General features: G+C 47.8%; 1 protein-coding gene across 1 annotated transcript in view; it reads right to left on the bottom strand.

Moving 5' to 3' along the window:
- The window catches only part of LOC147272180 (uncharacterized), a 430453-nt gene that overhangs the window by 14556 nt on the left and 402833 nt on the right, over positions 1 to 13064 (bottom strand). The gene's annotated exons all lie outside the window — the stretch shown is intronic.

Genomic DNA, 13064 nt, shown 5'->3' with positions numbered 1-13064 from the left:
AATTCTCTCTTTGATCTGGAGGCTCTTGCTTCAAATAAAAACCGTTGTTCCATGGAAAGATTTGCATATAAACACACAGACACACAGACACAGACACAGACACACACAGACACAGACACACACACACACACACACACACACACACACACACACACACTCCCAGTCACTAACCCATATTGTCACCACTTAAACACCACTAGAGTATTGACAGAGATTCCACATGTTGGTCAACCAGAGAAGCTCCAACTGGTGAAGGTCATCCAACCCTGCATGAAGGTCAACCTCCATCATCTGCTGCTCATTAGCAGGGACTTAGCTCCAATGGTAGAGTGCTAGCTTAGCATGTGAGAGGTAGAGGGATCGATGCCCTCATTCTCCAGAATACTTCAGCTTGTTCTGTTGATCAGAGGAGCTGCTGGGTGATGAATGCTGATGTTTGTCCACTACTGTGATAAAGTGTCCCCTGTTACTGAGATGAGGATGAACACCTGCTCAGGTCAAAGCTGCAATCAAACCAGGGACTCTGAACCTCCCACACAGTGAAGGAGTTTGTCCTGCAGGTTGATGGACGCTTTGGAATTCCTTCAACATTGATTCCTTTCCTGTCTCCTGCTGAGTCAGCATCCAGAACCTGGTCAAGAGGAGGCTGAGAGCTCAGGAGGTGATGTGACGGCTGGTTGGACAACTCAGCAGCCAGAGCTTCCAGTCTGAGACCCCAGCTCCACACCATGGAGAGCCTCCTGGATGATGTCCTCAAGCAGCGTCCCTGTTTGTCTCCTGGCTGCACCTGGACGCCTTAACAGCTCTGAGAGTCCAGCAGTGTTGCTCTCTGTCCATCTGATGTCCGTCCTCTCCTGTGTTCATCCGTTGAGGAGAAGGGAGATGGATTTCTCTTCCTCTCTTCTCTCCAGACGACCTTCATGTGTCAAACTACTTTGTGCTGCTCAAAGATCAAACTGATCCAGTGGCTCCAGGTGCCTCCACCTCTCTGGACTCAATTCTGACTTTGATCTGTGTCTGTCCAGCCAGTCCTGAGTGGATCCAACAGTTTCCCATGGGTGACTCTGTCGTGGTCTCTCTCCTGCTGTCTCCAACTCTCAGAGTGCTTCTACTGGTTTCTCTCCATCGTCCCTGTTGCTAGGCAGAGCACTGGTGAGGACTGAGGCCAGTGATGTCATCACCTCCAGCTGAGACCTGCCAGGTGGTCCTGCTTCATTCAACTCTGCTGCCTCTGCCACTGCCCTGACTGGTGAGGCTGACAGCAGGTTCTCTCTCATCTAAACTCTCTGTTTACAATGGAGGCTGAAATCCTTGTGATTGGTGGTTCAATCATCAGGTCTGTTGAACTCCCAGGTGCCATCACCTGCTGTCTTCCTGGTGCCAAATTTGTGGACATTATTGAACGTCTCCAGGACTCATCGACCTCCACCCCTCCTGCAGGTTCTCCCTGTCTCTGTGTGGGTTCTCTCTGGTTCTCCAGCTTCCTCCCACAGTCCAAAGACATCAAGAGGGTAGTGGTTACCTGGACACTCTAAATGACTGAGTGTGAATGGTTGTCTGTCTGTGTGTGCTGGTCCTGGGATGGACTGGCGACCCATCAAGGGTGAACCCCCTCCTCACCCATTGTCAGCTGTGATAGGCTCCACCCCCATGTACCATTGCAGACAATCAGTATAGAAATGGAAACTTAGCTGCAATGTTGAATCACTAAAACCTTCTGAAGACTTCTTTTGCTTCAGTGGAAAAGTAGAATGTTATTAACTCTCTCAATGATTTGAATTCTGACTTCCACCTCTTTTTATCAGATCCACATTTCAAAACAACCAGGTTTATTTGGCTCCTTTCTTTTAGCAGAGGATGGTTTTGATCCATCAACCTCTGGGTTCTGGTCCCAGCTCTCTTCCTCTGCTCCTCTCTGCTCCTCTCTGCTCTACCATCTATTAAACAGGCCTTGATTTAGTATTATTTATTTCTTTTATTATTATTATTAATTATTTTATTGACTTCACACTGATAACCAGGAGGTAACCTGGTAGTCAGAGCAGCGGTGCTCAGGTCTGTGGACTCAGAGGAGGATTATGTCTGGATCTTTTCTTTTGATATCCTGCTGTCTGCTCTTTGCTTTTGGAGCTTCCTTCAACAACTACCAGGCCTCCTGGGTACTGTAGGAAACATGGTCAAGTTCTTCTGACTTCTCCAGGAACGTCCTGCTCTCATTGGTCTGTCTTCATTTTGACTCCTCCCACTGCCACAATGACCAGCCTTTATACTCTTGGTGACTGGGGCCCTGGTTGCTGCAGACCTCAACACCAGCCTGTGGTTGTGAGCAGTGCAGAACAGAACTGACAGTATCTCCCATGCAGGACCTGGGTCAGCGCCTGGTGCCAGCTGGGGCACCGCTTTAACCTGGACCCCTAGAAGATCTTCTCCAGGAACTGGCCTTTTTGGTTCCATCAAGGCCTGAGAGGATGGTGAAGAGTGATCCTCCACCAGGCAGCACAGTCAGCAGCAGCCATTTTGTTCCACTAGAATCAAGTATGATAGTGACAGACTGGTGAGTACTTGCTAACTGACACTTCCTGTTTTTACTGCTATTCTTCCATGAATGTGCTCATGTTGGCTGCTCCCCAACCACAGTTTCAAAGCCATGAGGACATCTTTCATCAACAATCAGACTTATTTTTTCTCTATTTGGACAAATAAGGTTTCAACTGACACGGCTGGCCAACGTCCTGGAGTTCATTCAGCCTGGAGAACCAGGTGCTGGTTCCTTCTTTTACCAGGCAGGAACGGGCAGCAGATCCAAGATCAGTAGGTGCGGATGTCTGCTTTGACTGGTAGGAGGAAAGAGAGCAGGAGAGCTGGTCAGAGACAAAGACAGATCATGAAGAAGGAGTGCTGTATTCTGCTAGCACATGCTAGTGACAGTCAGAGATCAGGAGTCTCAGCAGGGAAAGATTCATCTCTTCTTTCAGAGGACAATTGGACGTTCACTGGAAGACAGTGAATGTTTGAGGGTCAGAGGAGAAAAGAGGACAAGTGCACCTGTTGTGTGTGATGGGGCACCAGCATGGAGGAAGTTGTCAAACATTTTGAGCGAAAAAGCGTGAATCTTCAAGTAAAGAATTAAAATGATTTAGTTCACAATGAGGTCTCTGTCATAAAACAAAAGGAACAACTGACTCCATCACCATTTCCACCCTCTTCAACAGATTCACATTTCAAAACAACCAGGTTTATTTTGTTCCCTTCTTTTAGCAGAGGATGGTTTTGATCCATCCACCTCTGGGTTCTGGGCCCAGCACGCTTCCTCTGTAAATCCATATTTTGGGTTCTGGCTTGTTCTGCTTTTCATTTTGTGTTTGTATTAAAGTTCTGTTGCTGAAAAAAAGACTTTTTTGCCTTTTTAAAAACACACACACACACACACTACAGCCAAGCATATAGAATGATACAGTCTGAGGTGGTTTTGACTGGTAGGCACCAGTGTGCACTGTTTGGCACTGAAGTCACGTGACTGAAGTCATCCAGTCACGTGACTGAAGTCATCCATTCATGTCAGTGATGTCACTCTGCAGGACTGTCACTGCCGTCTCATTCTAGAAAAGAATCCAGACTCCACCTGTGGCTCCATGATAACTGATGGACCTCTGGTTGGAGGCTGGACGATAATGTTTGGTCTGGGGGGGTTAAGATGGTGGGGCTGTTTCAGCTCTAGTGCTGAAGGCTTTCACCATGACAGTCAGACTCTCCTCTGTCCTTCATGGTCCCTCAAATGTGCAGTGTGGACCTCACACACTGAATTTAGCCTGAAAACTCTTCATGAACAGCAGGAGACTCAGAGTCTCTGTGGCGCTCGGCTGTTAACAGAGAGGCTGGTGGTTGGAGCCCCCCAGGGACCAGGACCAGGCTCTACTGGTGCTGAGGACTCTGTTGATCAGCTGCTGAGTTGCTACTTGATGTCAACATTGGTCTGTTTCATCCTGAGTAGTTTGATCCTAGCAGAGTGGCTGCATCGATGATCTGAATGTGGACGGACAGACTGACCCTCCACAGCAGACGCCTGTCACAGATCTCTGGATGAGACACTTTGAGGTAAAGCCAGGTTCTGCCAGTCCCACTCACATGTTTCAATCACATGTTCAGAGATGGGTTTGTTGTTCCTGAATCCATTTCTTATTTTCTGATCACCTTGTGGATTGTTCATCATTCTCCTCATCACCATACTTTAGGTTGCAGTACGAACACCTGAGTTAGTCTGGGGTTGCAGGAATCATACAGCATCCAGATAATAGCAGGCTGAAACATTTATTTAAAAGAGTTTAACATGGTTACACACACACACACACACACACACACACACACAGCCTGTCTTTGGTATAAAATGGTCTGTCACATTCTCTCACATTGCACAACAACACAACAAACAAAGACGGCAGGTCCAGTGTGGTCCTGATAAGACCACTGGACTGCAGGGTCCCAGTATCACTGGTGACAATGGTTTTACCAGCTGGGACCTTGGACAAGAACTTCTCAGAGGAAACTCATCATGGAGGCTCAGTGAAGAAAACTAGACCTGAGCTGCCTGCTGGAACCTAGCAGGTGAAGGACAGAGCTCCACCTCTTTAGAGACACCACCACTGTGGGCTCATGTTGGCAAAAGAAGTGGGTCAGTTTTTGACACACACACACACACACACACATACACACACACTTGGATATACATGCCTTTAACTGCTTCAATTACTGCAGGAACCAACCAGAACCATCCAGAACCTGAACCTCTATATCTGATTCTGGGTCTGTTTGTTTCCATAGGCTAGCACACGGCACAGGTCGGCCTGGTTTTAGAAAGTTTCTTGGAATCCTTATTATCAATAAAGTATTCAATATTTTGCATAGTAAATGCATGCATGGCCTAATATTTTGCCATTTTAACGTGCTTTAAGTTGACGGTGCCCACCTGTCGTGTCAATGTTTCTATGTTTGTCTGTTCTGGTCTGAATGAAAGAGGAGGTTTTCTTGGTCATGTGACGTGGGTGAGAGTTCAACTAGAACTTCCTGCTTCAACAGGATTTGAGTTTGTTGGGATTTTGTCAAAGACACCAACCAAACCTCTGAGTGGTGCAGATGTCTGCTGCCTCCTCAGAGCAGACTGGAGCTCAGCCTCACTCACCTGTGGGAGCCCCAGCAGAGCCACCGTGTGATGGAGTTTCAGTTTAGGATCCAAGGTCCTGGATTGAATTGGTGTTTTGTGTTTTTAGGCCTCCTGGCACCGATGAATGAATGAACCATTGTTCCAGAGGGAGCTGGTGTCAGGTCAGTCCCTGTTTCTACAAGACCTCCTGCTGCAGAGCCACACTGGGAAACATCCATCCATCCATTTTCTTCCACTTATCCTGTTTAGGATTGTGTGTGTGTGTGTGTGTGTGTGTGTGTGTGTGTGTGTGTGTGTTAAGTCACAACAAAGTTCTCTCATGACTCTTTACTAGTACAGCAGGTCCAGCACCAAACTGCTTCAATGAATCTACACCAACAATTCTCCACCAGCAGCACATCCTGCAACAGTGGTGATGAACACCTTCCTTTTAACAGGCAGGAACGTGGAGCAGATCCAGGATCAGTGGGGACGGCCTTCTGCTTTGACCGGGTGGGGGGGAAAGAGAGCAGGAGAGCAGGGCAGAGACAAAGACAGAGAATGCTGTCCTAAAACAAGGCCTGTTCAGTCAATGGTAGAGCAGAGTGGCGCAGAGGAAGTGTGCTGGGCCCAGAACCCAGAGGTTGATGGATCAAAACCATCCTCTGCTAAAAGAAGAAAAATAAAATGAACCTGCATCTTTAGAAATGTGTGTCTGTTAAAAAGAGGTTCATAAGGATTTTTTCTTCCTCCACAATCACCAACCATTGTGAGAGTTAACAACAGTCCACTTTCTGACTGAAGCAAAAGTAGACTTCAAAAGGTTTTTCTGATTCAACATAGCAGCTAAATTTCCATTTCCATTTCCTGAACAGGACAGGTTAAAAAAAGGGAATGACATGACCAAACTGGGAAACATCCATTTTCTTCCACTTATCGAGGGGGGTGGGGGTGGGCTGGAGCCTATCAATGTAAAACATTTGAAATTCAGATCCCTTCTTCTTTTCCTGCTCCAGCAGAGTGGCTCAGCAGAAGAGAGCTGGGCCCAGAACCCAGAGGTCAATGGATTGAAACCATCCTCTGCTGAAAGAACAAATAAAACAAACCACAACCAGGCTCTACAATCAGTACCCCCCCCCCCCCCCCCCCCAATCTGGGACCAAAGGTTTGCACCTACAGCTCCTAAGGAGCTTCCTTGGGCCACTCTCCCCTTTTGGCTCCACCCCCTTTAAGGAAACCACCAGGAAGAGGTGAGGACTGACCGTGACGACTGAAACTGCCACATTTACATGAGACAAACTAGATCAACACTAAATACCAGGCCTTGCACAGTGATTCCCACTGACTGACACTGGGGTCTTCATTTTCCACAGGCAGGATGGCCGGTCCCCCTGTGCTTCCCAGGTCCCTCCCTGGAACACATGGCATAGAAAATGTTTCACATGTTTGCTGATTCAATAAACCTGACCATTAACATGTGTGTGTGCCTCTAATTTACATAAACTGTTAATACCAAGACAAATGCTACCTTCAATTCATCATTCATGTCATGGAACCCTGGGTCTCCATTACATTGGTCAACCAGAGAAGCTTCAACTGGTGACGCTCATTCAACCCTGCATGAAGGTCAACCTGCATCATCTGCTGCTCATTAGCAGGGAATTAGCTCAAATGGTAGAGCGCTCGCTTAGCATATGAGAGGTAGAGGGATCGATGCCCTCATTCTCCAGAATACTTTAACTTGTTCTGTTGATCAGAGGAGCTGCTGGGTGATGAATGCTGATGTTTGTCCACTGGTGTGATAAAGTGTCCCCTGTTACTGAGATGTGAATGAACACCTGCTCAGGTCAAAGCTGCAATGAAGTCAAGTCATCACCCTGTAAAGCACCAAGTAACAAAAGTTACACTTTACAAGTAGAACAGGTCCAGTTCCACACTCCTTAAATGAATTTACACCCAACAATTCTTCATGAGCAAGCACATCCTAGTTTAGGCCCAACTTTTCTTGGCGCTCTCCCAGATGCTTGGGAGCTTCTGGGGGAGCGCTAGTTGGGCCTAAGCTAGGAGCTAAGCTAAGTTGGTCTGCACCAGCTAGTGAGGGTTGGCTAGCTCTCGCAGCTTTTGGTGCAGAGCCGCTGCAGGTCCAATTCAACCTCGCTAAGCCTCACCTCCAACACAACAAAAAACTACATTTAACACACTTATCAGTATCACTAAAGGAGGCAGAGGAGGAACAAAACATGTGGCACTCTGAGCAGGAGAGAGGAGAACAAGAGGGAGAAGCCATCGTTAGCTTAGCGTGTTTACAAGGCAGAAAGACTGTTGCTACAAGAATGATGGTCTTTTAAACTTCAGCCAAATAAAGCAAGTAGGTATTAATTTTTGGTGGGTAATTAGTCAATGAAATAAGGAATTAGCAGGGAGGATCACACTTTAGCTAGCACAATGAAGCAAGGCTCTACGTTCAGCAACACAGAAAAAGGAGTTGAGGTCAAACGCTTCCTGCAACCAAGGTCAAAAATCCAGGACGGACGAAGGGGAGGACAACAAAGACAAAGACACAAGAAACAGTGATAATAACCATCAACTCCATAACAACCATAACAAATATAACCATACAGAACATATATAACAAATATAACAAGAAAAGTATGAAAAGATATGTCACCTCTGGTCAAATACCCTGATTTGCATTTGTGTCTGTCAGCATTTTCATTTTCATGTTAAAGCCTCCAGAATGAGGGGAGGGGTCAGGGGCAGTTTTCTGTGTTGTCTGCAAACTGAATTACAGGAAACCTGAACTTCCACTGTCAATGTATCCAACTGATGAATAATTGTTTGATCTATACATAGATAACTTGTAGTTATTGCCCACACACACACACACACACACACACACACACACACAAACATTTTGTGAAACAACTCAGGAGTCATCAGGTGTTTTACTTAGAGGGATTCATTTATGATAAACGAGCATGGAGGAGACCCAGTAATCATCAACACAAGCGTCACATGAGCAGGTCACCACCCACTTTTATTGATTGGTTCTTGTAAGAATCACTCCTAACGCCATCAGGATGTCATTTTTTGTCCTGCCCTGTCTCAACTGTTGGAGCACAACTACAGCCTGAACTCTGCCACTACCTTATCCCTCCCTAACAACCTCATACAGACCCACTATCTGGACTAGCCTGACCCCCCTGACCCTCATCAGTCACTCGTAGTGCCTCCCACTGGAGGGAATAGGAGCATCTGTGAGCTCTGACTGTTGGGATGCACATCCATGTGATGAAGAGCTGTTTTAAACAGGGAATCATTTGACCTCTTGACCTGTGTGGGCAGGTACAGAGGGACGATTCCATCATGAACAATAATATTACTAAACAAATGGGTCTTTAGCTTCTTTCTGAAGGTGTCCACAGCGTCCTCATGTCCAGTGGGAGAGCATTCCAGAGTCTAGGAGCTGCAACCTGGAAGGTTCCCTCTCCTTCAGTGAGGCTGAATCCCTGTGGTCAGGGAGGATAAGGGACCCCACAGGTATCACGAAAGTGCTTTAGACTGCAAAGGACACAGCTAATCAAGCTGGGATCAACTGCTGTGGTGATCAAGGTATCATCATATATAACAAACAAAGAAAACAAAGTTGAGGAAAAGCACACAAAGAAAAAACGATGAACATGAACAGAGCATCTTCTACACCAGATGTCACACGGCTCAGTAGACCTCTGGTTTGACCCCTAGCAGGTCCAGTCTCCAGGGTGCCCCCATCATTCTGCTCTTCAGTCACAGGACATGCAGCAGAATCCCGTCGCTCCTCTGCAGAAGAACATGTGAGAGCCTGCTTGCTCTTCTCTGGCTGGACGTAGGGGAGAGTCTGTTTGCTCTTCTCTGGCTGGACGTAGGGGAGAGTCTGTTTGCTCTTCTCTGGCTGGACGTAGGGGAGTGTCTGCTTGCTCTTCTCTGGCTGGACGTAGGGGAGAGTCTGCTTGCTCTTCTCTGGCTGGACGTAGGGGAGAGTCTGTTTGCTCTTCTCTGGCTGGACGTAGGGGAGAGTCTGTTTGCTCTTCTCTGGCTGCACGTAGGGGAGAGTCTGTTTGCTCTTCTCTGGCTGGACGTAGGGGAGAGTCTGCTTGCTCTTCTCTGGCTGGACGTAGGGGAGTGTCTGCTTGCTCTTCTCTGGCTGGACGTAGGGGAGAGTCTGCTTGCTCTTCTCTGGCTGGACGTAGGGGAGAGTCTGTTTGCTCTTCTCTGGCTGGACGTAGGGGAGAGTCTGTTTGCTCTTCTCTGGCTGCACGTAGGGGAGAGTCTGTTTGCTCTTCTCTGGCTGGACGTAGGGGAGAGTCTGCTTGCTCTTCTCTGGCTGGACGTAGGGGAGAGTCTGCTTGCTCTTCTCTGGCTGGACGTAGGGGAGAGTCTGCTTGCTCTTCTCTGGCTGGACGTAGGGGAGAGTCTGTTTGCTCTTCTCTGGCTGGACGTAGGGGAGAGTCTGCTTGCTCTTCTCTGGCTGGACGTAGGGGAGAGTCTGCTTGCTCTTCTCTGGCTGGACGTATGGGAGAGTCTGTTTGCTCTTCTGTGGCTGGACGTAGGGGAGAGTCTGACTTGACACACACACACACACACACACACACACAATCCTAAACAGGATAAGTGGAAGAAAATGGATGGATGGATGTTTCCCAGTGTGGCTCTGCAGCAGGAGGTCTTGTAGAAACAGGGACTGACCTGACACCAGCTCCCTCTGGAACAATGGTTCATTCATTCATCGGTGCCAGGAGGCCTAAAAACACACAAAACACCAATTCAATCCAGGACCTTGGATCCTAAACTGAAACTCCATCACACGGTGGCTCTGCTGGGGCCCCCACAGGTGAGTGAGGCTGAGCTCCAGTCTGCTCTGAGGAGGCAGCAGACATCTGCACCACTCAGAGGTTTGGTTGGTGTCTTTGACAAAATCCCAACAAACTCAAATCCTGTTGAATCAGGAAGTTCTAGTTGAACTCTCATCCACGTCACATGACCAAGAAAACCTCCTCTTTCATTCAGACCAGAACAGACAAACATAGAAACATTGACACCACAGGTGGGCACCGTCAACTTAAAGCACGTTAAAATGGCAAAATATGAGGCCATGCATGCATTTATTATGCAAAATATTTGATACTTTATTGATAATAAGGATTCCAAGAAACTTTCTAAAACCAGGCCACCCTGTGCCGTGTGCTAGACTATGGAAACAAACAGACCCAGGATCAGATATAGAGGTTCAGGTTCTGGATGGTTCTGGTTGGTTCCTGCAGTTAAAGGCATATATATCCAAGTGTGTGTGTGTGTGTGTGTGTGTGTGCATGCATGTGTACCATAAATGAGCAATTCGTAGCAAAGTCGATGTGGACCCCGGGCGTTTAAAAGAGACCAGGCGTCGATTGGTAACAGGCTTTTATTTTGGCGCTGGCCAGCACTGGGCCACTATTATTATTTTTTTTAGCAATAGGTATACAAGGTATAACAATATACTGTAGTACTTTAAAGAACAGTAGTGCAAATATCAAGATTGTCCAGAGAACACTTTACACAAGAACACTTTATTAGTAAGAAAAGGGGCGTGACAACTTGAGGCCCGTATCCTTCCACTTCCACGACAGTCTCATGAGGCCAAAAGAGCAGATCTACACATTCACAACGACGCGTTACCACCTTGTAGATCTTTTTTTTTGCATGGAACCGTGAGCTTGAAGATTTGCTGTCTGCGGTGCACTGACATCATGAGACATAAATTACTGGGAAGTTCAAATAAATTGCAACATCTTACATGAAACCAAGTTAAGATAACATTAATCTCTGTCACGACCCGGCTCACAGATCGTGACATCGAAGGAGGGAAACGCGGAGTCAACGTCACACACAACTAATAATTTATTATTAACAATGCAAAATCAAAACAAGGCAAACCATAACATACAATGGAGTGTGGTTATCAGTAGTGTCAGTGGTGAGTGCGAGTGTGTGCATGAGTGTACAGGGGGTGTATGTGTGCGGTGTGATGGATGCAGAGAACTAAACAAGACATAACTCAAGAAACACAACCATCGCTCCGACGTGGGCCAGGAGGAGTGAGCGAGAGCCTGTCGGCCAGGTTGGCCGCCTGCTTTATAGCTGGGAGACGCCCGGGCCCAGGTGCTCCCAATTAGTCAGCAGCTCCGCCCCGTAAAGCTCCAACCTGGGAAGGGAAGGAAGTCACAAATGATGCCACGCCCCCATGCCCATGACCATGGGGACGTGACACCCCCCCCCCACAAAAACGGGGTCCCAAAAGGAACCCCGACAACAGAGCAAAAAACAAAAACAACTAAAGTGCGCGCCCACAAGCCAGCACGTGTGCCACTACAACTGAACACCAAGGAAAGAGAACAAATCCACCGACAGAAGGACCAAGAGAGACCCACATAACCAACCAGCCAGAAGATAACCACCACCGATTGTTCTGGAAGCTTGACAAATCCCGAACCAACAGCCTTCCCCAGCAACCGGTGCACCTGGGAAGCAAATTAAGAGGCAGGAGGAGGCCAGGAGAGAACAGCAAACAGAACACATGAAGACTCTGGAAAGAATCAGGGAACCCTGGACAACGCGTCTGCCACCACGTTATCCGACCCTTTCACATGCCGAATGTCCAAGCAGTACGACTGCAGGAAGAGGGACCACCTAATCAGGCGCTGGTTTGGACACTGCAGTGAATGAAGGAAAGTCAGGGGGTTATGATCTGTAAAAACAACCAGCGGAGTGCTGCCGCCTACATAAACATCAAAGTGCTTCAAGGCTAAAATCAGAGCTAGCGCCTCCTTCTCAATAACCGAGTAGTTCATTTGGCATGGAGTAAACTTTTTGGAAAAAAAACTGACAGGCCTCTCTACTCCCAGGTCATCAACCTGCATAAGCACAGCTCCTGCTCCGACGTGACTGGCGTCAACAGACAGCTGGAACGGTCGGTCCAGCCGTGGTGCCGCCAGGACTGGAGCCCTGCAAAGGAGTGTTTTAACCTGTTCAAATGCGTTGTGGCAGGCTGGCGTCCAGACATACTTGGCTTTCTCCTTAAGTAGGTCAGTGAGAGGTGCCACCACTGTGGAGAAATTCCTGCAGAAACTTCTATAATAACCCACAAGGCCAAGGAACCGCATCAGCTCCTTCTTTGACGTTGGAACTGAATATTTCGACACAGCCTCAACCTTCGCACCCACCGGACGCACCTCACCCTGCCCAACCACTCTGCCAAGGTAGGTCACAGTTGCCCTTGCAAACTCACACTTTGCAAGATTAACTGTGAGCCTAGCCTCTGCTAACCGGCTGAACAACTCACGGACGCGGCCCATGTGAGCTTCCCAGGTGTCAGAGAACACCACAACATCATCTAAATATACGGCGCATCCCTGCATATCACCCACCACACGGTTCATCAAACGTTGAAATGTAGCTGGAGCGTTCCGCAGCCCAAACGGCATTACCGTGTATGAGTATAAACCTGTTGGAGTGATAAACGCTGCAATCTCCCGTGCTCGCGGGGAAAGGGGAATTTGCCAATAACCCTTCAGGAGGTCAAACTTGCTGACAAACTTTGCCGCGCCAACCTGGTCAACACAGTCATCCATCCTAGGAAGGGGAAAGGAGTCCGGCTTAGTCACGGAGTTCACCTTTCTAAAATCAGAGCAAAAACGCAGGGTGTTATCTGACTTTGGTACGAGCAGGCATGGAGAGGACCAGCTAGATGAGCAAGGCTCTGCAATACTATTCTCCAGCATATACTTAACCTCGTGTTCAAGTCGATTGCGTTTTTCAAGGTTAACCCGATAAAACCTCTGCCGGATCGGTTTGGCATCCCCCACATCAATATCATGCTCGGCCAGGTGAGTGCGGCTAGGAGTGTCGCCAA

This window comes from Aulostomus chinensis, chromosome 1, assembly GCF_037954235.1.
Source record: "Aulostomus chinensis isolate RoL2024-O1b breed Wild chromosome 1, RoL_Achi_v1.0, whole genome shotgun sequence".
NCBI classification, from domain to species: domain Eukaryota; kingdom Metazoa; phylum Chordata; class Actinopteri; order Syngnathiformes; family Aulostomidae; genus Aulostomus; species Aulostomus chinensis.
Note: the sequence above shows the minus strand (reverse complement) of the source record. Positions and strands in the feature narration are given on the sequence as shown.